Raw genomic sequence first — 25,322 nt, forward strand, 5'->3', positions numbered from 1 at the left:
CCCTTTTCATTGATTGTAAAATTTTGTTGAAAAAATAAATATTTGACTTAAAAGTGAAGGTCAAAAATGTATTTCACTATTTTTTATAGAAGCAAACATTTTTTAAAAATTTTTGTTCGAGCTCCAAAGAAAGGTTCAATGTTTTTCCTGAAAGAACCTTGAGATTGGAAAGTTCATTTTTTAATTTTTATTGACGAAAATAAGTTTTAAGTGAGTCTGTAAAACCAATGAAATTTGTGTACGCGCGCGGATGTTTTGAACGATTATTTTCAACAATAAAAAATTTAATTTCACTTCTAAACTTTAAGGTTCTTCAAGGAGAAAACCCAAACTCTCTTTCTAGCGCTCAAAACCTATTTAAAAAAAGTGTCTTTATTATGCCTTTGGCTTTGAAATACTATAATGTCGAAAATTCGTCTTTTTTATTGAATTTTAATTTTTTTTAATAAAAATCTTTTTTGGTTTGAAATATCCACTATTAGATGTTTCGTTTCATGCTTTTTTGTTGAAACTTGTACTTGGTTCAAAGTTGAATTACTTTTTTTGTTTTTCTTGAAAGTCCATAACTTCAGTTGAAAATTAATCTCTTTTGTTGAAAATTGATTCTTTTGTGATTGAGTTTATACGTCACAAAACACACCCCTTTTTCTGGCTCCTTTTTCCTCTTGCCACGTCCGTACGTTTAGACTCGGCTTTTTTTATTTGAAAAATAATCTTTTCTATAGAAGAAAATTCAACTTTCGGTTAAAAATTCGTCTTTTTTGGTAGAAAAAAAATTTCTTTGTTTAAAATAAATTGATTCCTTTTTGGTTGGAGATTAAACTATTTTGTTGAATATTCGCTTTTCTTTTTTGTTGATTACAACTGTTCTTTGTAATTCAAATTATATTCTTTTTAGTTGAAATACCAACTATATTTAATTACTTAATTAAAAGTTGAAGAGCTTTGTAAAAAAATCCCTTCTTTTATTGAAGGGTCATCATTTTAGTTGCAAATTCAATTGTTTTGTAAAAAATTCGTCTTCTCGGTTTGAAAATTCATCTCTTTTGGTCTAATTGTTATATTTTTCGGTAAAAATGGAGCTTTTTAGTTGAATATTATTGTATTTTATTGAAATTTCGTCGCTTTTAACCTTATTAATTGAAAGTTAGAATTTTTTATTAACATATAAAATATATCATTAAAACGTTCATTTTTTTTGATCAAAATTCGTTTTTCTTTTTGTTTGAAAATAATTTTTTTATCTGAAAATTTTACTATGCCATTTTTGGTTGTAATATTATTCTTTATAAGTCGAAATTAAACTATTTGGTGGATAATTTATATACTTTGTTAAACACTTTTATTTCTAGATGGAAAATTAATCTTTTTTGGTGAAGGATTTAACTATATTGTTAAAATATGTTTTTTAAACTGATAATTTAATTATACTGTTTTGGTTAAAAACTTATATCTTTTAGTTAAAAATTAAACTATTTGGTTGGAAATTCATCTTCTGGGGATTTAAAAGGTAACATTTTCCTGAAAAACTCGAATTTTTAATTTAAAAACTTAACTTTTGTTGACAATGCATTATATTTAGACTTGAAATCTTCGCAGTTTAAAACGTTTCATATTGAATTCAATACGGTGTCTGCATTAATTTTATTTGATAGACTTTATTCTCCTATTTTCGTGAAAAGTCACCGGGAGTATTTTGTGCTATGAAGTCTGAATCTATAATTCCATAAATAGTAACAAAATTGACTGTCATGGCAAAAATATTTTTCATGTATCAACACAACCTTATTCTCCGTATAAAATAATCTTTCTGCAAGGGATGATGCGTGACTTTTTTGTGATGAATTTTTAAATGGCCATCATTGCCGCATGCCTAAAACTGAATGGGGTGCCTCACGAGTCAGTGTCTGTTCCCACGTGTTGAACAGAATGAAAACAATGTACTCGCAGTGCCGTCATAGGATTTGGGTTAGAGGGGTGTTCCGAGTACCCTGTCTCGTAGAATTTCTAGTAAAACAATCGCCTGGAACGACGAGGCGCAGGTGCATCATCAGGATGGCGTAGCCCCATAAGACCACGGTGCCCCGCCATAGAAAATATACTCACTATATATTTTACTATATTATAGGTATGGTACTACTACCTACATTTCTACACCTACAGTCATAGGCCTTTGCTGAACGGTGGTATGTGCACAATGGGTCGACCCGCCCTTCTACCTGACTCAACAAGTATCGCCCTATCTGATTTATGTTCGAGTAGAGTGGACTCTTCAGGCCCTCCAAAACTCCACGGAGTGTCCATTGTGAAATCTCGGATCTCTATATGGCATTATAATGCGCAGCATTCGCAAAACGATTCTCTTTTTCATTGAGGATTGAGGCTCCGGTCCAGGTATCGGTTACAGGTTGTTAAGGCCGCTAAAGGAAAGCTCTTACCTCGTCAATAGTGTCCATGGGAGGTGGCTCAGTTTATTATCTAGGTATCACTACAACTAACGTAGTCCGGAAAAAATTCTCCACAATGTTCTTCGGGCATTCTTGACAAGAAACTATGAAGTATTGGCCATATTCCCTTTACTTGTCAAGTCCTTTAGTCCAGACTCGGACCGTCTCAATAACACCGCCTTTGCTGAATCGCTCCGCACGAGGCTCAGGCCGAGTGTAATTAGGTAATTCACAATAGAACCTCTCGAAACTTTCCTTCGCTTGACCATCGATTCTTCATTTTGGTCCATAGAATAGGTCATAGAATAGTTATTGGACTTTTAAAAAGTGCTAGGGAATAAGCTTTCGAGGAGTTTTTCATTGGGGTTTAATTAGGGGAAGCCCGTAAAGTACATTGGCAATTTGAGGTACGTTTCCTGATGATCAATTTGAGCTAAGTGTGATCATTTTGTGACTGATGGCTCTCCAACGGCCAAGTTCAATAATTACTTAACAATTTTTAAAATCACTTATATATTTTTAGCTTCAAACTCTTTCTTTTATTATCCTGTTTTTCTATTTTTTTTTAAGAATTCTTATTTTCCCCTTGTTTTTAAGAAATTTACCGTTTTTCACCCTTTCCTCGCTTTTTCTCTTAAATGCAAACTGGCATGATAGTACCCAAAAATAAGATTCAACTATTTTGGGTTAAAAAGTCTACTAAAAGGTGAACTACTTTTTTTTGAACATTATTTTTTGTTTGGTTGATAAATAATTTTTTAATCTAAAAATGTAAATACTTCATTTTTGGTCGAATACTTAAATATTTATTTAAAAATTGAACCATTTAGTTGGAAATTTGATTTGTCAATTTTTAAAATGATTTAGAAAATCAAAGAAAATACATCTATTATTGATTCGGAAATCTTAACGTAAGCTTCTAAGTGTACTTTAGAAAAAATAATTTAGGTTATAATTGTTTATTTAACAGTTGTTATTTAGAGTTTTAGTTTTTGCTCTCTCTTTAGGGAAAGATTACCATTCTTGTTTAATCCTAATAATCAAGGCTTCATTTTATTCTTTGAAGGATTCTCTATAATTCTATTTGGGTGGTGTTAATTAAAATTTAAACTAACATTGTAATAATAATAATAATAATAATAATAATAATAATAATGGTATAATTTCAAAATTAATGTTTTTTAATCAAATCCACCCAAATAGAAAGCTAGAGAATCCTTCGAAGAATAAAATGAGGCCTTGGATCTTTAGGATTAAATAAGAGTTGCAACTTTTCCCTAAATGAAAAGGAAAAACTAAACTTGTAAATAACTGCTGTTAAATAAACAATTTTAACTTGAATTGTTTTTTTCTGAATTATGTTTAGAAGCCTCCATCAAGATTGATCGTACGGTAGTGTATATCCTTAAGAATGCCACTGTTTCGTTTTAAATTAATTTGTTTTGGGTTAGATTCAGCAATTTTGTGGAAAATTCGACTTTTTTCATTAAATTTAACTTTGATTTTAAAATAAAAATCTTTTTTGGTTGACATCCATTATTACATGATTCGCTTTTGGCTAGAAAATTCTACAATTCATCGTTTTTTCTTGATGATTCAACTGATTTGTAGATTATTCGTCATTTCGGCTTTAAAATTCAACAAGTTTGTTGAAAATTGATGTATTGTGTTGCAAATTCCTCTTTTTTGATTTGTTTAAAAATTTATCTTTTTTTTCTAAATTGAACCCTATTCAAATACATGCTTGGTTGAAAGTTGAACTACTTTGTTAAAAATTAATTATTTTTTAATTCACTTCTTTTTTTGAAAATTTAACTTTTTTAATAAAAAAAAATCATCTTTGTAGGTTTCAAATCCAACTATTTGTTTAATTGGATTGAAAATTTATCTTTTTTTATTCTTGAAATTCTACTTTTTCCTAAAAAAAAAAAAAAGAAATAATTTGGTTAACAATGCAACTATTTTTGGTTAAGTTTAATATTTGTTGTTTGGAAATTCGCCTTTTTGGTTGGAAAATGTAGCTCTATTGAAAAATAATTAATTGCAAATTTAATTATTGTGTTAAAAAATTAACTATGTTTTAAATACGTCCTTTCGGAGTAATGATGCATCTGTTATGTTAGAAAAGTCATCTTTTTTGGTTGAAGTAAATAAATGAATAAAAAATTTTTTAATTTTAATCTGAAATTGTTTTATTCCGTTAAAAGTTTTTAAATATGAAAATGTTTGTTTTTGAATATTAATGTCAAGAGAAAATGAAAAACTGATTAGGTAAAAATCAGGGAATTTTGAAAAATAAATTTTTGGGTCACATTCAATAGACACAATTAGTTGTACATTTTCTGCAATGTTTTCATCAAAATTTGGTTTAAAATTACTAAAAAAAATTTTCAGGTGGAACTAGTGATTTATATTCACAATTTCTCCACCTGCAGCAAAATCGTTTTCTTTAACAAGACAAGGTAAAACAGGAAATGTCGTTCGAGGCGTTCGAGCCTTTAAGTTTCAAGCAAGAAGTACTAATAAATGTTCTATACTAAAGAAGACTCTTAGTTTCCGTTTTTCTGCGTGAGAAATACAGAATTAAGTGCGAAAGCTTTTATCTTCGGAACTAAACCACATTCGCTAAGAAAAAGGTTTGTTCGATTCAAACAACAAATTTTGTTTGTATGCAATTTTTTTAATTTAAACAAACATTTTTTTTTTACTTAAAGAAATTTTGGTGGGATCGCATAAAACTGGTTTCAATGGATCAAAATTTGTTGACTTCAAATACGTTTTATTTAAATGAAACAAAGTATATTCAAACAAACATTTTTTTCAAAGCATACTTGTGAACATGAAATTCAAAGAAGCTTTGTTTAGCAATTTCTTTACCACCCCCCCCCCCCCCCCCCCCCCTCCACCTAAAATTTTACGTAGTTTTGTGAATGGCCCTTGGTGACAAAACAAAAATCTTAGATCATTGGTTTTATCTGATATAGAAAAGCAAACACCACGTGCTTCTTATTTGTCAAGATAAAGAAGTGCACAAATATAGCTTGAAACTTTGTGAAGTAATAATTGATGTAATAATGTTGATTTGATAAATATTTAGTGGTTGAGTTCATTAAACTTTTGTTTTTTTTTCTTCCTTATTTAAAATCGGGTCATTTTAAACTTTCATTTCATAATTTTAATTTAAAGGTTAAAGACATTTTTCAGAATCTGCATTAGTGGTCTGATTTTTATCAATATTAGTATTCTAAAGTTTTTGGGATGGCTGGATCAAAATTTGGTAACAGAATTTCCATATTCAAGTTGTCTAATCCAGTAAGGCGAATTAAAATCTTGAAAATGGTTTCAATTTTATGAAAATGGGTATCCTAAGCTTTTTTTTTTTATAAATATAGAATTAAAAATTATTTAATTTTTACGATTTATGTTTTAAAGTTGTTCTGTGACATTTTTACTGGTTTTTTGAAAACTGTCCGATTTAGTTGACCCAATTATTAAAATTTTTGTGAAGAATTTTTATATTGCCAGTAGGGTCTATAAATATATTTCAATGCATGTTTTGTAATTAAATACATTCATAAGACCCTAATGCCAATATAAAAATTCTTCACACCAATATATTTTAAAGGTATATAACTTTGAAAGTTTTTCTTGAATAGTTTAATTTGGAAGTCCTGCAAAGTAAATTTTTCAATTTTGAACATTTTTAATTAGACTCATTAATACTTAATTTGTATAATAGAAAATTATCCAATTTGGAATGCTTTTTTGTTGTAATAGTTCAATTTTAAAGACTTAAAATTGAAAAATATTAAATTGTGAAGTTTTAAAATTGAAATTTATAAACTTTTTAAAATATATCAATAAAAATTCCTTAAATTTTGTCTAGAATTATCCATTCTAAATAATCAAAATTAACCCTGCGCGGTTGAACATGGGTCACTTTCAACCCCAGCGAAATTTCACTTCGAAATTCCCAGCAAATTTTGATAAATATACCAATTAATAAAAACAAATGTAATACATTCTGTACGTAAAGAAACATCGGTCCACATTCTGGAAGGATTACAAAGTATTCGTTAATTTTTTGAAAATTTTTTAAGCGATTTAAGACGCTGAAAACTATACGTGAACATTTTCGACCCAGTCAGTGAAATTACAGTGCGGTCGCTCAGGGATAAAGGAATGTCAAGTGCAAATTATCAACGTTACAGAATTTTTAATTGTAAAACTTAAAACTTTCAAAATTTTTTATCGTAAATTTTCAAAATAAAAATCTCTTCAAGTCTTCATTTTTTAATATGTAATTGTTAATGAAGATTTTTTAATTGACATTAAGGTAGATAGTATTGATTTTTTGTTCTGCAATTAATGTTTAAACCTTTAAAAAATAAAAATGAGAGTTTTTTCCTGAACTGACTCTCCAGGCTCTTCAGTAAGTCGATGTAAATTATTCCTGCCGTAGACACTTTAGAATTGAATTGACCTAAATTCCATTTCGATGCATACTTTCAAAAAAATTGTAAATTTTTGTTCATTTTTTTTTTGTAAATACACATTATAATGGAATTTAGGTCAATTCAATTCTAAAGTGTGTAGGGCAGAACTGATTCACATCGCCTTATTGAGGAGTCCGGTTCAGCCTGGGAAAAAATATGAAAAACCTAATTTTTATTTAAAATTGGTTAAAAATGAATTGCAGAACTGAATAAATATTACCGATTTAAATCCCAATTGAAAAATATTATTTACAATTATGATAGTTTAGTCAATTAAAAACGACATCTTTTGACAAAACAGCAAAGATTTCATTTAACATTAAATAATTAAATATATACATTCAAAGTTCTACAATATACAAGTATAGTCGCTAATTATTCAATTTTCAAGATTTATATTTGTAAGGTATGTAATTTTAGACTTTTTTTTTAATAGTTCAGGTTTGAAGATTTACAGTTGAAAAATCTTCAATTTTGAATGTTTTTTTGTATAGTTTAATTTTGCAGATTTAAAATTGAAAATGATTAAATTTGGAAGATTTAACATTTTTAATTAATTTATTTTTATAGATTTGCAATTGACTTGCGATTACACGAAACAAACAACAAAAATACACAATGCAATGCATGAACATATGCTCATGCAAGAACATATGCTCATGCAAGAACTACATTGATATTTTTTAAACCAACGCAAAAAACGCAACAAAAAAACTGATCAAATCGTCATTCCGCGTTCGAGAAAAAAATAATATTGATGCTTTAAAACTTAAATTTCTCTTGTGTTTGATTTCGGTAAACTAAAAATCGATATGAAAGAATAATGGTTTTTGAGGCCTGCTTTTGAGAAAGTAATAGTCAGAATTTTTATTTAATTAATCTTGCTATCGAGAATCCTACTCAGACTTCGCAACTTGTAAGTAAATAATAAAGAAAAGCAATTTGTTAACGTATTTAGCGCCTAAAATATTTTTGGGTCAAATAATCTGTATCATTCTTATGCTTTTGTTTAATATTAACAAAAAGAATAAATTTACCAAATTTTAAAACAATTCAATAAATGTTCGCAATGATACACGATGAAGCCAAATTGACCTTTCTATGGAAAAATGCCCATATAAAAGAGGGACTTTGAAAGGTTTTTAGTACTTCTTTCTTTTATTTTTATTTGGCCCTGCTTGGGAATTAGTGTATGATTGGAAGAGAAGTCTTTCATTCCTGAAATTCTTCTGCTGGTATCATGGCATGATAGGAGAATATTTGGTTCGCCTTGCTCTGCGAGAGTTTAGAGTTTAGACTAATCACCTTTCTCGTCTCGAGGATTTCATAGACTTCATAGTCCCGAGCATAGAAATAGGCTCTTCATTATCTTTCGATAACATCACATACCTGTTTGATTTTTTTTTCATATTTTACCAGACCCTTTTTTTATACCTCTACAAATGGGAGAGACAGTAAAAAATCAAACATTCTCGAATTCACTTTGGAATGCACGAAATGAGAACAAAATTGGATAATATGTGCCAGCTAATTTACATATTCATCACCCTCAAAATTTACATTTTTTTCTACTGTTTGGATTATGTTTCTTTCTTTAAACTCCAAAAGTGGTAGGGAAAGCAGGGGGAATTATGGCCAGGGAAAGTTTAGGGGATTATGATGCGGGAAAATTTGCAGAGGAGAAGTAGGTAAAGTGAAGGAAATGAGTAGAGTGGAAGTAGAAGCAACGGGAGAAGTGATGTGTTAGGAGGGGGAGGGAAATGAGGGTATGGGGAGAAGGGGAAATGGGGAGAATGTGAATAAGTGATAAGAAATTAAGGGGGGAGTACGGAAAGGTATGTGTTAGCTGGGGAAATGAGGAGAACGGCAATTAGATGCGAAAAAAGTTGGGGAAGTAGAAGAAGTGGGATAGGGATAGGGAAAGCAGGAGGATAAAGGTGAGGGGAAGTAGGAGAATGGAGGAAATAAATGGAGTGGAATTCGGGGTAGTGGTGGGAAGTGGAATGGGGAGTTGGGGAAGGGAAATGAGGGTAATGGAAGTAGGGGAAATGAGAGGAAGTGATGGACAATTAAGGGGGAGTAAGGAAATGGGAGTGCAGCTGGGGAAATGAGAGACGACCCCCTGAATAGAATATGTGACAACAAAGTTACATTGAAATCGAAAGGATACTTTTTTTCTACCACTCGTCCCGATGTGCCGCCCACATGCTAAGATTGACTAAATTCACAAATATTCAAAATAATATTTCTTGCGTAACAATGATTTTAACATAAATTTAATTATTGTACTGCACTCGCATTACAAAACTGAACTACCGTCATTTGTTCTCAATATAAAGTATTTGTTAATAAATCCCCGTAAATTATTAAATATTTCAGAATTTTGAAAAATGTATTTCATTCAAGAACGTTTAAAGAATATATGTGAATTTGTTCAGATTTTTCCAAACGTCGACCGCTTTCTGGAAACAGTTGAAAGTCGACGCTTGAAAAATTTGACCGAAAACCCCGGTTTTTAAAAATGTTTTGCCCGCTAATAACTATTGGCAAAATAATTTTAGGATAAAAGTGATCCAAGCCTATGAATTTGGAAGACTTTAAGTTTTCAGAAGCTTTTTTTAAACAATTCAGAGGTTTTTTTAAGCGAGTTGCAATCAAAAGAAGTGAGGGGCCTCAACTTTAGTAATGAGATACATTGAAGTGTGGCAATGAGTATTTCGGATTTGGGCCATTAAATAAATTTACGTATAGAGAGAAGAAATTGGCTCTAAAAAGGTAGATCGGAACGCAAGATAGAAACGACAGGTCATGCAACATAATGGCGGATACTGGATAGTTCTCCATAGTCCAAGTGGTTGGTTGGAGGAGGGAACTGTTTCCGAGGTATGGCCCGTGAGTCAGACTTTGAGGAGGTACATTACCCTTGGTCCTTTTACCCACACCATCCAACGAGACTTGTTTTCTTCCAGAGCCTAACCTGGGCCACGCAAGCGACGCGCCTTGCTTGCATCCCCCCCTCTCCTCCCTCTCTCTCCTGCTTCTTTCAGGTCTTTATTTTTTATTTATTTATTTCCTTTCTTTTTTTTTCATTTTTACTCTCAGCTCTGGCTTCAAGTCTTCTTTCCTACCTCGAATTGTCACAAAGCTCATTCCATGACTTTAATCTTTCATGCATAAAACCATTTTTTGGCAAGTAATATTTGACAAGAGAAATTTTGGGTGTCCATCTGGTCGAGAATAGAAAAACCGGCTTCGGAATGTTTGTGAGGAACCGCAGTTATTCCTTTTAAACTAAGCATACATTTTTGGTTTTTTAATTGGGATCTCTCGAAAATTTAGATCCTTCACAGGCCTCGGACTCAGACCACTAATGACACTTTTTGACAATGTTTTAAGGATGCGACTATTTTGATACTATTTTGAAAAAGGACACTAATAATATTTTTTCAATTTGCTCGCTAATACATCTAATTTATTTTTTATTTTTCTCTTAAACATATTTTCAAAATCCTTTGTTAGATTGGTTAAAATAACAACTGCCACCAGAAAAATTTAAATTCCAAAATATTTTAATACTTTAAGAGATTTTAAAAATATTCAAACCATTCGAAGAGATTTCTAAAAGTGTCACAAGATTTCAAACGGTTTCAAAGGGTTTTAAAGAGTTTTAACTGATTTCAGGGATTTGAAATAATGTGATAGGAGTTTCAAAGCTTTTAGAGTATTTTAAAAGATTCCAATGGATTTCAAAAAATTTTCAAGATTTCAAGGGATTTCAAAAGATTTGATGAAAGGTTAGCTGATTTCAGAGGATTCATTCTATTTGAAAAGAAAAAGTGGGTCATCATCGATTTAAAACAAATTTAAAAATGTCCAAAGATTTCAGAGGATTTCAACAAAATTTAAAGGCTTTACATAAATTTCAGTTAATTTTAACGGATTTCAGAGATTTCAAGGAATTTGGTATTTTAATATATTTCAAAGGATTAATAAGATTTCAAAAGAAATCTAATTGTATACTAGATTTAAAAAATAGTTCACTCCTAAATTTAATATATAACCAATTTTATGCCACTATTCTGCAATGATTTTTCAAAATGTAAGCTACTATTGACACTGTTTAAATGTATCAAATGAGTCAGAGGCTTTCATTCAGTATTAATTTTTCTATTAGCAGAACACGAATGAGATTTTATGCCCTGAAAATTGAAGGTTGCTCTGTTTTTTACTGCTTGCACATTCGCAATAGTCAGATTGATTTACTTGACGTATTTGGAGCAAGCACATTTTTTCATCAGACACTAAAAAGACATGGAAAGAATTAATTAAAAATTTTCAATATTTGTTCAGGAAAATCAGGAATTAGTTTAGAATTTTGAGCGTCTAGAATTTTTTTTGTAAACAAGGAACTTTTCATATTTATTTTTATTTTTGCAATAAATAAAATCCTTGCGCAGAATTTCCACTACGGGTTAATGAATCACAGACTTCACATTCTTTCTCCTATGTTTTCCTCTTTACCCCTTTTTAAATTAATTTCCTATGTTTACCTTATTTTCAAGAAAAATCACCCTTTCCTCATCTTTTCGCTGTTATTTTTGGTTAAAAATTCATTCTTTTTAATTTGAAAAGTCTATTATTATATTTTGATTTAAGAATTATTATCTTTTGGTCGAAAATTGAACTATTTTGTTAAAAATTAGTTTGTTTTTAAAAAATAAAAATTGGGCCTTTTTGTATTGAACTATTACTATTATGTTAAAAATTGAATTATTTTGTCATTTTTTTGTTTTAAAATCATCTCTTTAGAATCATTTTTGTTGGTTACAAATTATACTATTTGGTTGAAAATTGAATTGTTTTGTTAAACATTCGTCTCTTTGGATAGAAAATTCGTCCGCTTGGAATAAAAAGTTATTTTCTCATAAAAAATTGATAATTTTTGCTTGAAAATTCCTATTTTTTGATTGAAATTTGATTATTTTTATTTCAAAAAACTTCTATTATATTTTCGGCCAAGATTTCGCCTCATTTGTTAAGAAATTCTGTTTGGTGAAAAAATTCATTGTTTTATTGAAAATTCAACCATTTTGTTCAAAAGTAATGTTTTTTTTAAATGCAACTGTTTGATTGAAAATCCATATGTTTTGCTTAATTTTTTGCGTTAAGAATTCATCTTTCTTGGTGAAAAATTCAACTACTTTGTTAAAAACAAAATTTTTCGTTAGGAGATTCATAATTTTAGTTGAAAATTCATGTCTTTGGTTTAAAATGTAATTCTTTTGTTGAAAATTAGTTTTTTTCTGTTTTATTTGAAATGACTTTTTTAGCTGAAAATTTAACTATTTTATTTTTGATTGAAAATGCATCTTTATATGTTGAAAATGTTGTAATTTGGATAATAATTTAATTATTTTGTTGGAAATTCAACCGTCCTCAAAACTTATCTTTTTTCTTATAGAAAATGCAATGTTTTTGTTCATCTTTTTTCATTTTTTATAGAAAATTCACCGTTTTAGATTGAAAATTCATATTTGGGAAGAAAATACATTTTCTTGGTTGTAAATTCATCTTTCTTGGTTGAAAATTCACCTGCCTTCTGAATGATGCGTCTTTTCTCTTTGGAAATTCTACTATTTGGTTAAAAATTAAAGTTTTGATTGAAAACTCCCCTGGTTTGCTTAAAAGTTCAACTCTTTGGTTGTCAATGCAACTGTTAGGATAATAACAATTTTTCTTTTAAATCCAACTATTTTGTTGAGAATTCCTCTTTCTTGGTAAAAATGACATTTTGTGGAAAATTCATATTTCCGTATACACAGAGAGAAATTTCAAGAGAATAATTCACGGATGTGCGTGATTTTAGTGCTATAATTGTTACGTGATTTAGAGTCTCTGGCTCTGTGATCTAGAAGTATAAAAATCAAGACCTATGCTTTAAGGTCAAGGGTTCCGAGATTTTAGTTCTTGCGCCAAATCGTAATAAAAGGATTAAAAATGTATTTTTTATTGTTGAAAGTTTCCCTATTTTCTTAAAAAAATCATGCTATTTCCCCTTTTTTCAGATAGTTGTGTGCTGTGAAGTCTAAAATAACTTTTACAATATTTTACATTATATATTTGACCTTGAAGTTCTAAAATCTTTAATTCGTTTCAATATTTATACAATAAAGCAATTATATTTGAATTATTATTATAAACGCCTAAAATTCAACTAAGAAAAATGTAGATTTTGACCAGTTAAACTGGAAAATAGCCTGAGATTTTTCTTTTTTTTTTTAAGTTTGAGCGGCCACCCTGTTTTTTTAAAAAGGGGATTTTAAGGTATGTTTTGAAATTGGATATTGACTTTGGTAAAATTACAGGATTTTGTAAAAAGTAATTAAATTTAGGTAGGCGTTCGCCTTGATTGAATTTGTTTGTTGTAACGATTTCCTTGATGTTTTCGCCCAACATCAGCCTCTTAAGGTTACGGTACTGTTCACGTAGTAGCCCCTTCCATTCGCGTGGCGCGTTGAATCAAATAAACGCGCGCGCGCGCGTACACACTCTCTGGCTCACACAATGTGCACCCGACGATACTAGTTACGTTGTGTGTGATTTTCAATCGATGCGCTAGATCGACCTTGTCTTCTCGTCTGATGCTTTCATGCTCGCTCGTAACCATTTCCTCGTTGCTTCGCTCTCATATGTTATTTCCACCACCCTTATTTTCTTAAACCTTTTACCTCGTCGACTTTCACTACCGTTCATAAATTTCCATTTTATTTCTTACAGCCTTTCCAATTCTAACACGTCCGAAAGTTCATTAAAGAAATTTTTCTATTTCGAAGCAGATTTAAAATCATGTATAAAACAAGCGACAATTTTTCAATTTAGAATTGGCAGTTTTTTTAAAATCAATTTAGAGTAAAATTTGACAGAGTATGAGTTAAATTAATTGCGAATTCCCGGGTGGCCGGAAACCTGGAATTTTATGAAACCGGGAAATATGTAACACTGAATTTATTGTTTGACCAGGAATTTTACAAATTTTTATGGAAAAAATCTATCAAGTTTGATTTCAACAGTTTTTTTTAAATAATCAGTTGAATTTTTATTTTTTAATCATGATATCATTCAGTTTACAATGCTTAATTCTAAAACCTTTCACTTACAAAATTTTCATTTTGGATTTTAATTTTTATGCGTACTTTTTTCATTTATTGAATTTTAAAATACGGGTTTAAAGAATTAAACAATTAAACATTAGTAGCGCTTGAAATCTACAATATTGGATTTTTCTAAACTTCCTTAGATGATCAAATGTGAATATACATTATAATGATTTTTTGAATTGGACTGTACAATAAGGATTAAGAAGTGAATAATAATTGATTTTACATGACGATTCGGAATCAGTTCAAAATCAGTTTCCAGATTTTAACTTTAAAAATTTCAATGTTTCAACTGGAAAATCTTGGTATTTAAACAAATGTAAACGTCCGATTGAAATTTTATAATCTATTTTCAATTTTAAAATAGCTTAGAAATAATATATTCATAATCAAAGGCTTTTATTGAATTTAAAATATTTTTTTAGCTTCAAATTTGAACATTCGAAATTTTTCCAATTAAGAAAGATAACAATTACTTAATATTTTAACATATTTGATTGTTCATGTAAAATCATTCATTCTCAATCAAATATTAAAAACTAAACAAAAAACTAAACTATGAACGTTCCAATTTTGCCGATGTCGAAAAGAATTTTAGAAGATTTTTAACAGCAATGAAAGGCTTCAAAAGAATAACAAGCCATTTTCTTAAGATTCCTCGGATAATTGAAAATTACTTTTTATCTTGAAAAATTAATTTTAAGAGAAAATTTAAAAAGTTTTCCAAAATTATCAAAAATTAATCTGAAAATTTTAAAGGGAATATATTTAATTTTGCCAGATTAAAGAAAAAATGGGAAGAGTTCGAATCATAATAAAAGATGTTTGGAAATTCTGAAAAAAATTTCAAAAATAATGAAACATTTGGTTAGATGTAAAACAACATGTAGATGTTTCAAGATTTCGAAGCTTTTTAAGGATTTTAAACTATTCAGAATGAAAATAATTAAACTTTTAATTTAAGAAGTGTTCACTTTATAACAAAAATGCAATTATTCAATTTTTAATATTTCTAGCTATAATTGTTTAAAATAATTTGCATTTCAGTTTTCATCACTTCAAATGGAAATTTTTTTAGGTTTAGAGTTTAAATTTTGTAATTCCATTGACCGTAAAAAATGACGGATTTTTTCTCTTGGCTTGTATTTAAAAATGTATAGCTCTGATAAATTTTTTGATCATGCATTAGATTTATTTAGAATTTATATTTATTTTCTTTCTCATAGCGGAAGTCAAAATAAAAAATATATAAATAGGTCAATTAAAATGTCTCAATTCAAGGAGCCTTTTCTATTTTTGAATGAACTAGGAAATATGGTAATGAAAAAAGTGTTTCTGTTTAAAATAGATTTTCAAATATTATAAAGGATCTTAACTTCCTTGCTCTTTAATAAGCTGTATTCAATATTCATATTATAGGTCGATCGATTTGTCTCGAATTAACGAATCTTTTCTATTCTTGCATCAGCTTTACATTATGTAAATGAGAAAATTTTGTTATCAAATCGATTTTCCAAGTAATATTATAAACGACCATATAACTTTCTTACTTTTTGATAAAATGTATTCATATTGTAGGTCAATCGATCCACCTCGAATCAACCAATCTTTTCTATTCTCGCATCAATTTTGAATTATGTTAATTAACAACGTTTTACTATTAAAACCTCATTTCCACATTCTTAAATATGCTATTTAAAATTAAAATTCAAAATTTCGTAAATCTATGCAAGGTACGATAAAAATGATTAGGCCAGAATTGTTCATCCAAAAATCTATAAATTTGTTGTTAATTATTTGTTATAAAACACGTTGTTTTTGTTTTAATCGTAAAAAATAACATTGCAAATTTTTTAAATTTAAATGTTCGGAGAACAATACAAGATTAGAAAAAAATGAACAGACAAAATTTGTTCACCAAAAAAAGATCGATAAATGTGTTGGAAAACATTTTTTGCTAAAACGCATCGTTTTTGTTTTAATCGTGAAAAATGAAATTACAAATAACCTCATTTTTTTGAACATAAACGCAAACTACAATAAAATTTGCTTTTGACCTTCTTTTCTCTCAAAACACGTGATCATAATCTGTTCGTTAAAGCAGAAAGAGCTTTAAGAAAAGAGAATTCACAGTAATTGAATTTCAGTTGAGAATGATTTGACCTTTAACTTTAAAAGTCTTATGCAGAAATGTGGGGGTAGTACATTGACTTCATAGAGGAAGTTTTGTAATGGTAATAATTTTGAAAAATGTTTAATTGCTTAAATTGAGCGTTCCTCAATTGAAAAATGTTTAATACCATGTTCTAAAGAATTTTCAGGGTGTGTGTGTGCGCGCGTGTGTGTGTCGTATTTTTTTGTGAACACGATAACTTATAGTCGTTTGCAGATAAATTTATGAAATTTGTATGACTCATTTTCACCAGTAATATCTCAGAACTGATAAAAGATTTCTAAAAATATTTATTATCTTTTTTTAGCTTTTTATAATATTTGAAAAATGGGTTTTTTGTAATAAAACTTTTTTCATTAAGATAATTGAAAGTTGATGCAAGATTATAAAAGATACTTTGACTCGAGACGAATCGATTGACCTATAATATTAATAAATTTTATGAAAGAGTAAGGACAGGAAATTTCATTAAAGCAATATAATTTTTACTTTGGGACATGGAATTTTTGAGTTCCACTTAAACACGAAATTTTGTTAAGAATTATGATTTTTACTCAGCGCCAGGGAATTTTCGTGGAGAATTTTAATTTGACTTGCGAACAGTGAATTTTTAACATAGAACTTGAATTTTGAAAACAATTTTTATTCTGAATTACAAAAATGAAATTTACAAAAATAATCTCTGTTCCAAGTGTGAATTCGTAAGATTAAAAAAATTTCTTGTTCCATATCAGAATTTGTTTTTATTTAAAAATTCTTTTTTTTTGTTTGCAATGAAAAATTTGCAGAATTCACAACTTCTTTCTTCTAAAGTTTATAAAAAATGAGCTACTAAATTCCTGATTTGGAACAGGGATTTTTTGTAAATAAATGAGGACTAAGCGAATAAAACTTGATAAGTCCACTTAAGTTAATTTCTCAATATTTAAAAGTATGTATTGCAGCTTGAAATACAGCGATGAAAGTAAAATTAAAAATAAGTTGTTATAATCAGGCGTGTTGTTAAATAAATAAAAAACAAAGAAATCTTTTTAAATTACTTGAATTTATTAAGAAAATGAACATGGATTTAGCCAGTTCTGATTTAGTAAAGGCATATTTCCTTGATAATTCATGGTCTAACAATATAAATGTAGAATTTCTTGTTTACATATGCATTCAGAAGATAATTTTGCACGTGATTACTATATATTCTATTAAAAAGTTTCAAGTTTTATAAAATTATATATTGTAAGAAAAATAATGAAAAGTATTTATGAATTTTACAAAGTGTTTTCTTGTTTTACAAGCTTGACCTATTAAGTTAATGAATCTGTAATCGGAAATAAAAAAATTTTTAAACTCACTTTATGCTATAGTATAGATAGACTTTGATCTCAAAAAGAAGAAAAAATTGTCGCCAATTTAAATTTTATAATCGAATTGATAATATTTCAAACGTATGTAAACAGCCATTATCTCATTTTCTTCAACAAATGGATTTATCACGTTTTTTCCACTTACTCCTCAAATATAAATGTGACTCAGAACGCCGAATTTCCGTAAATAATTATTATTGCTTCCTCATACAGGGAGGTTTGTAATGGCCTAAATTTTCAATTCTATTTTTTTTTACTCATTTCGATATAATTCGAACCTAGGAGCTCAAAAACATTTTTTTTAATGTGTGTGTGTGTGTGAATATGGAAGCTTTTTCTATTCAGTAGATCTCGAAAAGTTAAGAGTTATGATCATGAAATTTTAAAGAATTCTATAGATCTGAAAGAATCTTGAGCTAGATCGGTCAATAGGAAGTAGTTTTTTTAACATAGAGATTTCGAAAAAAAATGTTGCCTTGTTTACATGAGAAAAACATTTTTGATATTCAAGATTCATTTACGCACGTGCGATAATACGGCATACAATGTAATTGTTTGCCTCTTCGAGACGCATCAACAAACTTATTTTTGAAACTTTTATGAACTAACTGTACCAATTTATGAAGTTAAAAACAAATAGTTTATTTTGTTTATATGAGAAAAACTATTTTAGTATCTCAAAATATAACAGTATATACCATATCTATATTAGTATATTTATATATATTTGTTCGCGTCTTCGAGACGCATCGATTGACCTATTGTTAAACTTTTTATGATAAATCAGTACTCATTTCCAAAGATTAAAAAAAATGTATGTATTCTGTTCATATGAGAAAAACCATGTGTTATATTAAGAAATACTACAGTACTGTATGTAACATGTTTTTTCGCGTCTTGGAGACGCGTCGAATGATATTTTGAAGTACCTTCCATGGCCTCTTATGATCTAGCAATACTGGTTTATAAATTTAAAAAATATATTTTTTGTCTTTTGTTGATATGAGAAAAACTTGTTTGATATTGGGAATACAACAATAATGTATATGATATAGTTGTTCGCGTCTTCGAGATGCATCAATTGCCCAATTGAAGAACCTTTCCTGACCTATCATAACTTATCTATATCGTTTTTAAATTTGTTAACAAAATTATTTGACTTGTTTATAAGAAGATTTTTTATATATTGGGAATATAACAGTGCTATATTTGAAGTAATTGTTCGGGTCTTCGAGACGCGTGGATTGATCTATTGACAAATTTTCGACGACCATTCTTGATTATCAATAACAACTTAGAAATTAAAAAAAAGTCACATGATTTCTCTGAAGAAAATTTTTGTTTTAATTTGGAACATAACCAAAGCGTAAGTTATAAAGTTTTTTTTATTGTAACAAGAATACATCGATTGATATTTTGATGCGGGTTCTCTGATTTTCTTAAAAACAATATTGTCGGTGAGAAAGAAACAAAAGCTTAACAAATATTGAAATCGTCCATTTTTTTTTTTTGCAAGACAAAAACCTCCCTCTATGTGGATGCCAATTTATTTGATATCTACGAGGAAGTAAACTGCTCATGAAATTTGCAGCGGTATTTATACTTAATGACAGAAAGTTTCCGTAAAGAACTATAATTTAGACGGAATTTCCGTAAAGAATATTTAAGATGACGAAAATTTAATTATTCATTTTATAAAAATCTGGATTATTTGACCAAATTCGTGGGTGTAATCTATCAAATTATTAATCTTATCAAAATTTTGATTGTCCTTGTAATGAGCAAATGGTTCGAGTCACGCCAATTTTGTTTGATTCAAACAAACATTTTTTAGTGTGGAGACTGGAGATAAAAAATTTATCATGAATGATCTGAAAAAATGTAGATTTAGAAAATTTACGATCCTGATAAATAATCTCTTACCTAATTAAAAATTATTTAACACCTTCCTGCTGGAGCTCCTGTGCTATGCGAGTGCCTATAATTTGTAAAATGTACACGCAAGCGCAGACTATCAGAATGAAAGGCTACCGATTTGATTGTGTGGGGATATAAGTGTGACACGTGCGATCGTAGGTAGGAGTACTTGTGAATGTGGAGATACGTGAGCAGTCGAGCACGCCTACGGATACGGCGAGTACCAAGTTTGCGTCATTCGTTTGTATGTAACGTTACATACTTTAGTAATATAATCTCGCGTGTTAAATACTTTAATCTGCTTCTAGTTCTGAATTACGAATATCTTCCCTTCCCTTCCCTTACCTTCCCTTACCTCCAGTGAAGTGTAATTCAACCATAGGTTTCAATCCTAATAGTACTACTACCACTTGCGTCACTCCAGTAACAAAAGTAGCCTAAGCTTTTTTATTTTTAAATGGTACAATTACCGTGTCGAGCACAAACTTGCCTTTCAATCTATAAATCATATAAATTGAGTTTGAAAACTCCTTCTTGAAAAAATGCCTTTGTATCCAATTTACATATGGTATCTATCAGATATGGGTATAAGCACTGGTGGGAAGTAACTAGTTTATTTTAACTAATTTATAAAATTATATCCATATTTATCAAATTCTTCTTATAAATTATTTCAGCTAATTACTCTTACTCCTTTTTTAAGTGACGATAGTGGTGCAACTCGCTGAAAAAAATCTTTGAATTGTTTAATAGAAAGCATCATCACCCGTACTTCCCTAATAGCCTGCCCCTCACTTCTTCTCGCTACCCTTTCTCACTTCAAATCATTTTCCTTTCTTCCTCTCACTTCAAATCATTTTCCTTTCTTCCTCTCACTTCCATTTACTTTCACTCCCTTAATTTCCCCTTATTCCCCCTTACTCTCCCACTTCCCGCCCATACTCCCCCTCACGTTCCCTCTCCTCATTGCCCTCACTTCTACAATCTTAATTTCCCCTTCTGGGGAACAAATGCGGCGATTAATGTTCATTTCTATCTGTATTTAGGACTGCCATATAGTCAATAAGTCACTTTTATTTACTTTTTTTCTCAAATCACTTCTTAGTCAGTTTTTTAAGATAAAGTCACTAGAGTCATTTCTTTAAGTAAAAATATCACTTCAATCACTTAATTTCTTTCGTTAAATTAAAACCAAGAACCCAAGGATTTCTGAATGGCATTGCATTTTTTTGAATTCCTTTGAATTTTTGGATTTTTTGAATTAATTTGAATCCTTTTAAATTCCTTTCAATTCTTCGTAATTGCTTTGAAATTCCATTTAGGTCCACCGAATTCAATCGATCTTTTGTGGATTTTCAATTTTTTCTAATTTACCCTGAAGACTTTTAAATTCGCAATTGATTTTTTTAAATTCTTCGAATGCACTCAATTTTTACTAAAATCAATGGAATATTTTGGGCAAATTTTTTTGTTTCAATTCAGATTGAATTCACCCTGAATCCTTATTAATTTAGCCTCAAATCCTAAATTCCATTATTCCATTATTTTGTTGAATTCACTTGAATTTTTCCAAACTGACTTAATTATACCAGATTCACTAGAATTTTTTAGTTTTTTTTATTTATGATTCACATTGAAGTTTTTTAAACTCACATTGAATTCCCAGGCATTTCATTCAATTCTTTTGAAGTCTCTTAAGTTTTTAAAATATTTTTAAACGGTTCTCAATTTACTTTTTTTACTTTTAAAGTTCTTTAGAGTCACTCGAATTATATTTTATTTGATGTTTTTTTTTTGTAAATTCACTTAGATTCTGTTGAATTTGTTCTAAATTCTGTTCACTCCTATTTTACTCAATTCGTTGGAAATTTTTTGATTTAAAAATGTTTTTCAATTATATTCTTTAAAATCTATCAATCTCTTAAATTCTTTTTAAAAATTTTGAATTGTTTGTAATTGTCTTAATTTCTTTTTAACCTTTGCAGAATTTTTATGAATTCGCTCAATTCTACCCAATGAAATGGATTTAATTTGTTTTTAGTTCTTTTTTATTCACCCTGAAGTCATTTAAACTCACCTTGAATTGAGTTGACCTTGAATTAAAATGCTTCTAAATTCACTCTAATTGTACTATAATCAGTGGAATACTTTGAATTTTATTGAATTTTTCTCATTTTCATTAAATTCCTTTAAATCCACTCATATTTTATGTAACTCATTGTTTTTTAAATTTATCCTGTATTCGTTAAAATTCACCTGGAATTCTTTTTATTCAATTTTTTGGGTTAGAATTTAGTCACTTTTGGTCATAATTTCGGATTAAGTAGGCGACTTTTTAAAATTAAATTAGTTTCTATCTGTTAATCAGTATAATAATCTACCCTCTCTCGAGTTAAATATGATTCCTATCGCACTAAACTACAAATTAAATTAAAAACTATAATTTCAATAGTGAAAATAAAAATAATTGCAAAAGCAATCAAATTTATTTCTTTTCTTTAATAATTGTTGTGAACTATATTTCAAAAGTAACTAAAAAAGTACAAATTGTTATAGTTGTTACTGAAAAAAGATCTAACTCTTGACTTCACAAGAGCATCTTCGTTATCAGTATTATTACAAAACAAAACAACTAACTACTTCGTTAAAAGATACTAGTTACTTTCCATCACTAGTATCTATGTTTAAAGTCCTGATAATGCTGCAGGCCTTTTGTCAAGTTATTTATGAAGGACTTAGCCAAATGGTAGCCTTTATAAATAATTGAGGACGGGCTTTGGTATTGAGAGACTTTTTTTTCATTGGAATTTCTACTAATTTTTTCGTATTTTTGCGTTTTTATAGGAACCTGTCTAGAAAAGTGCGAGTAATTAAGAAGAAGGAAGTGTTGGACTAAGAGGGGAATTTTCGGGGGAGGATGCTCGGCAGCTGGGGTTGGGAAGAAGAATTGGAGCTGGGAGAGGGAATAACCCTTTTGCAGGATAACCAGAGAAGTGAAAGCCCTGACACGACACATCCCGTCCCCGACAGCCGGGTGCTAAGGTATGCACCCAGCCGTTGCCATCATCCTCCCACCTTCAACTTGCCGCACTCTGGTCCACAGCCTCCTCTCGACTGTATTGATTGTAAGTATATCGATAAGTCATAAATCAATTGCGCTTCATCGCTCAAATGCAAAAGAGCCAATTCATTTTTATTCACTCGTTCATCTCTGCAATCTCTGATTTTCATGAGGTTACTCAGTCTTTAAATTCAATTATTTTAGATCTTAGTCCTCTCCTTAGTTAGTACATACGAGATCTGTCCGGAAAGTATCCGATCTCTGTGCTCTAAGTTTGAATCTATTTGTGCTATTGCCAAAAACAGGTATTTACAATTAGGGAGATAGTGGGGGAGGAGGCTCTGTGAGGTATTCTACTAAGTGACATGGAACTGCGAATCTTTATTCGACTGGTGTAAGCAGTTGCGTAAACGTCTATCCACGTACGCGTCGTATTTCAGGATGACGGAACGCATCGATAGATGAATGTGGATTAAATTTGGCCAAAAACGTCGACATTCATGTTCGGAAATCATCGTTATGAGTAGGAAATTATATACAGGGTGGCGTTTTGACTGAGAAACTGGGAAATGGCCGAAAACTTTCCTGATCGGAAAAAAGTCGGGTATTTCATTAAAAAACCGGGAATTTCCTTCTGATGTCAGTAAAATTCAAATTTTCATTATATTTTAACAATTTTTGTTAATTTATAAAAGTGATTTTAACTTTATCTACAGTCGTAGATTTTTCAAATTATCTCAGTTTACTCTAATTAAATTATAATTGATTATTTTCCATTGCAAGAAAAACCTTTCCCAATTTTTTTCTCTGATGATATTTTTCAAACATACAGAAAGAATCATTTTCTCAATTTTTGCACAAAAAAAATGGAATGATCACATTTTGCTCCTTACTTGGATATTTTTAAAAAGAATTATTATTCAAATTAGGAACAAAGGACTTTTAGAAATCCCTGTTCTAAGACAGAATTCGTGAATTGAAAAGTTCCTTCTCCTAAATTTTAGAAAAAGAAAGCACTTCAATTAGTTTGTAGAGTAAAATAAGTATTCAAAACAAAAAATATATATTTCTGAACTGTAACAGAAAATTTGGTTACATTTTTCATTTTCTGTTGTTTTTTTTTTTTTTTGGTTTGAAGCACTTTTTGAAAAAATATTTGAAGAAACTTTGTTGAAAATAATTTTTTAAACTAAAAATTTAACTATCTCAGTAGAAAATATAACTATTTTGGATGAAAATTCAACTATTTGGTTAAAAATTGATTTTCTTTTATTTAAAATTAAACTATTTGTTTAAAAATTCATGTACTTTGTGAAAAATTCGTCTTTTTTGTAGAAAAGTACTTTTTCTGATTAAAAGTTTATCTTTTTGGTAGGTATAAAATGCAACTGAAAATTTAACTGTTACATTTTTTGTTGAAAATTGATCTTTTCTAGTTCAATATTTAAAAAATTGGCTGAAAATTTGTCTCGTTTAATTGGAAATTTGTTTCGTTAAAAATTCGCATATTTTGTTGAAAAATCGATTTTTTTTATGGAAAATGGTATTTTTCTTTGCTACTTAAACTTCTTGTTTGAAAATGATTCTTTTCGGTTAAAAATTCAAGTATTTTTTTCATTTTAGTTGAAAATTCACCTTTCAGGTTGAAAATAAAATTACTTGGTTGAAAATTTAACTCATTTGTTAAAAATTATTATTTCTTGTTTGAAGATTTATAATTTTAATTGAAAATTTATTTCTTTGGTTGAAAATTGAGTTATTTGATTAAAAACTTGTTTTTTTTTTATTAATGAAAGAGTGTTTTTTGTCGAAAATTGAACTATCTTGTTAAAAATTTTCTTCTTCGTGGTTGAAAATGTTATATATTTCTTACACTTTACATGTAAATATTATTCTAGTTGAACATTCCATAGTTTTAGTTAGTTAAAAAATCCTCTCTTTGGCTGTGCATTAATTTTTTGACTAAAAATGTATTGATTCAATTTTTGGTTGAAAATCATCTTTTTTAGTTGAAAAATCGTCTTTTTTGGTTGACAATTGAGTTTTTAAAGTTGTAAAGTAATTATTTCAGTTTTGGTTGAAAATTTATCTTTTATAGTAAAAATGTATTTTCTTATTGCAAATTCAAAAATTTCAGTTGAAGATTCTTTGTTTTCGTGGAAAACTCGACTTTTTTTATTTAAAATTCTAATATTTCTAGTTAAAGATTCAACATTTTAGTTCCAAATTCATCAGTTAGGTTGAAAATGAATGTTTTTAACTAAAAATGCAAATATTTCATTTTATGTTGAAAATTCTTGTTTTTTCAATTATAAATTCACCTATTTGGTCTAATATTTGTCTTCTTTAATTGAAAATTCAAGTATTTCATTAAAAAATCATGTATATTATTGAAAAATTGAAAATTGAAATATTCCAGTTAAATATTCATTACTTAAGTTGCAAATTCTTTTTTTTTTAAATTCTACTATTCCAGTTGAAGATTAATAATTTTATTTAAAAAATAATTAATTTTGAAATTGTTTGCTCAGTTGTATTAAAGGATGTTTAGAACGATCGTCATGAATTGAAATAAATGTTTGCGTTTTGCGGCAGGTATGAATATGTTACTTTTACTTGACCGGGAAAATTGAAAAACTTGACCGGGAAGTGACCAGGAACTTGAAATCGTCCGCCAATCGATTACCCTGTGAATGGTGATGAGTCTATGAGT

General features: G+C 29.0%; 1 protein-coding gene across 11 annotated transcripts in view; it reads left to right on the forward strand.

The window, feature by feature from the left end:
* Positions 1-25,322, forward strand: part of LOC117169264 (putative transcription factor capicua) — a 206,716-nt gene that overhangs the window by 89,478 nt on the left and 91,916 nt on the right. For all 11 annotated transcript variants that reach the window (XM_033355541.1, XM_033355543.1, XM_033355542.1 and 8 more), the window contains one exon: positions 22,393-22,673. The gene's annotated coding sequence lies outside the window, so the exon portion shown is untranslated. The remainder of the gene's footprint in view (positions 1-22,392; positions 22,674-25,322) is intronic.

The sequence above is a fragment of the Belonocnema kinseyi genome, chromosome 3 (assembly GCF_010883055.1).
Source record: "Belonocnema kinseyi isolate 2016_QV_RU_SX_M_011 chromosome 3, B_treatae_v1, whole genome shotgun sequence".
Lineage (NCBI taxonomy): Eukaryota > Metazoa > Arthropoda > Insecta > Hymenoptera > Cynipidae > Belonocnema > Belonocnema kinseyi.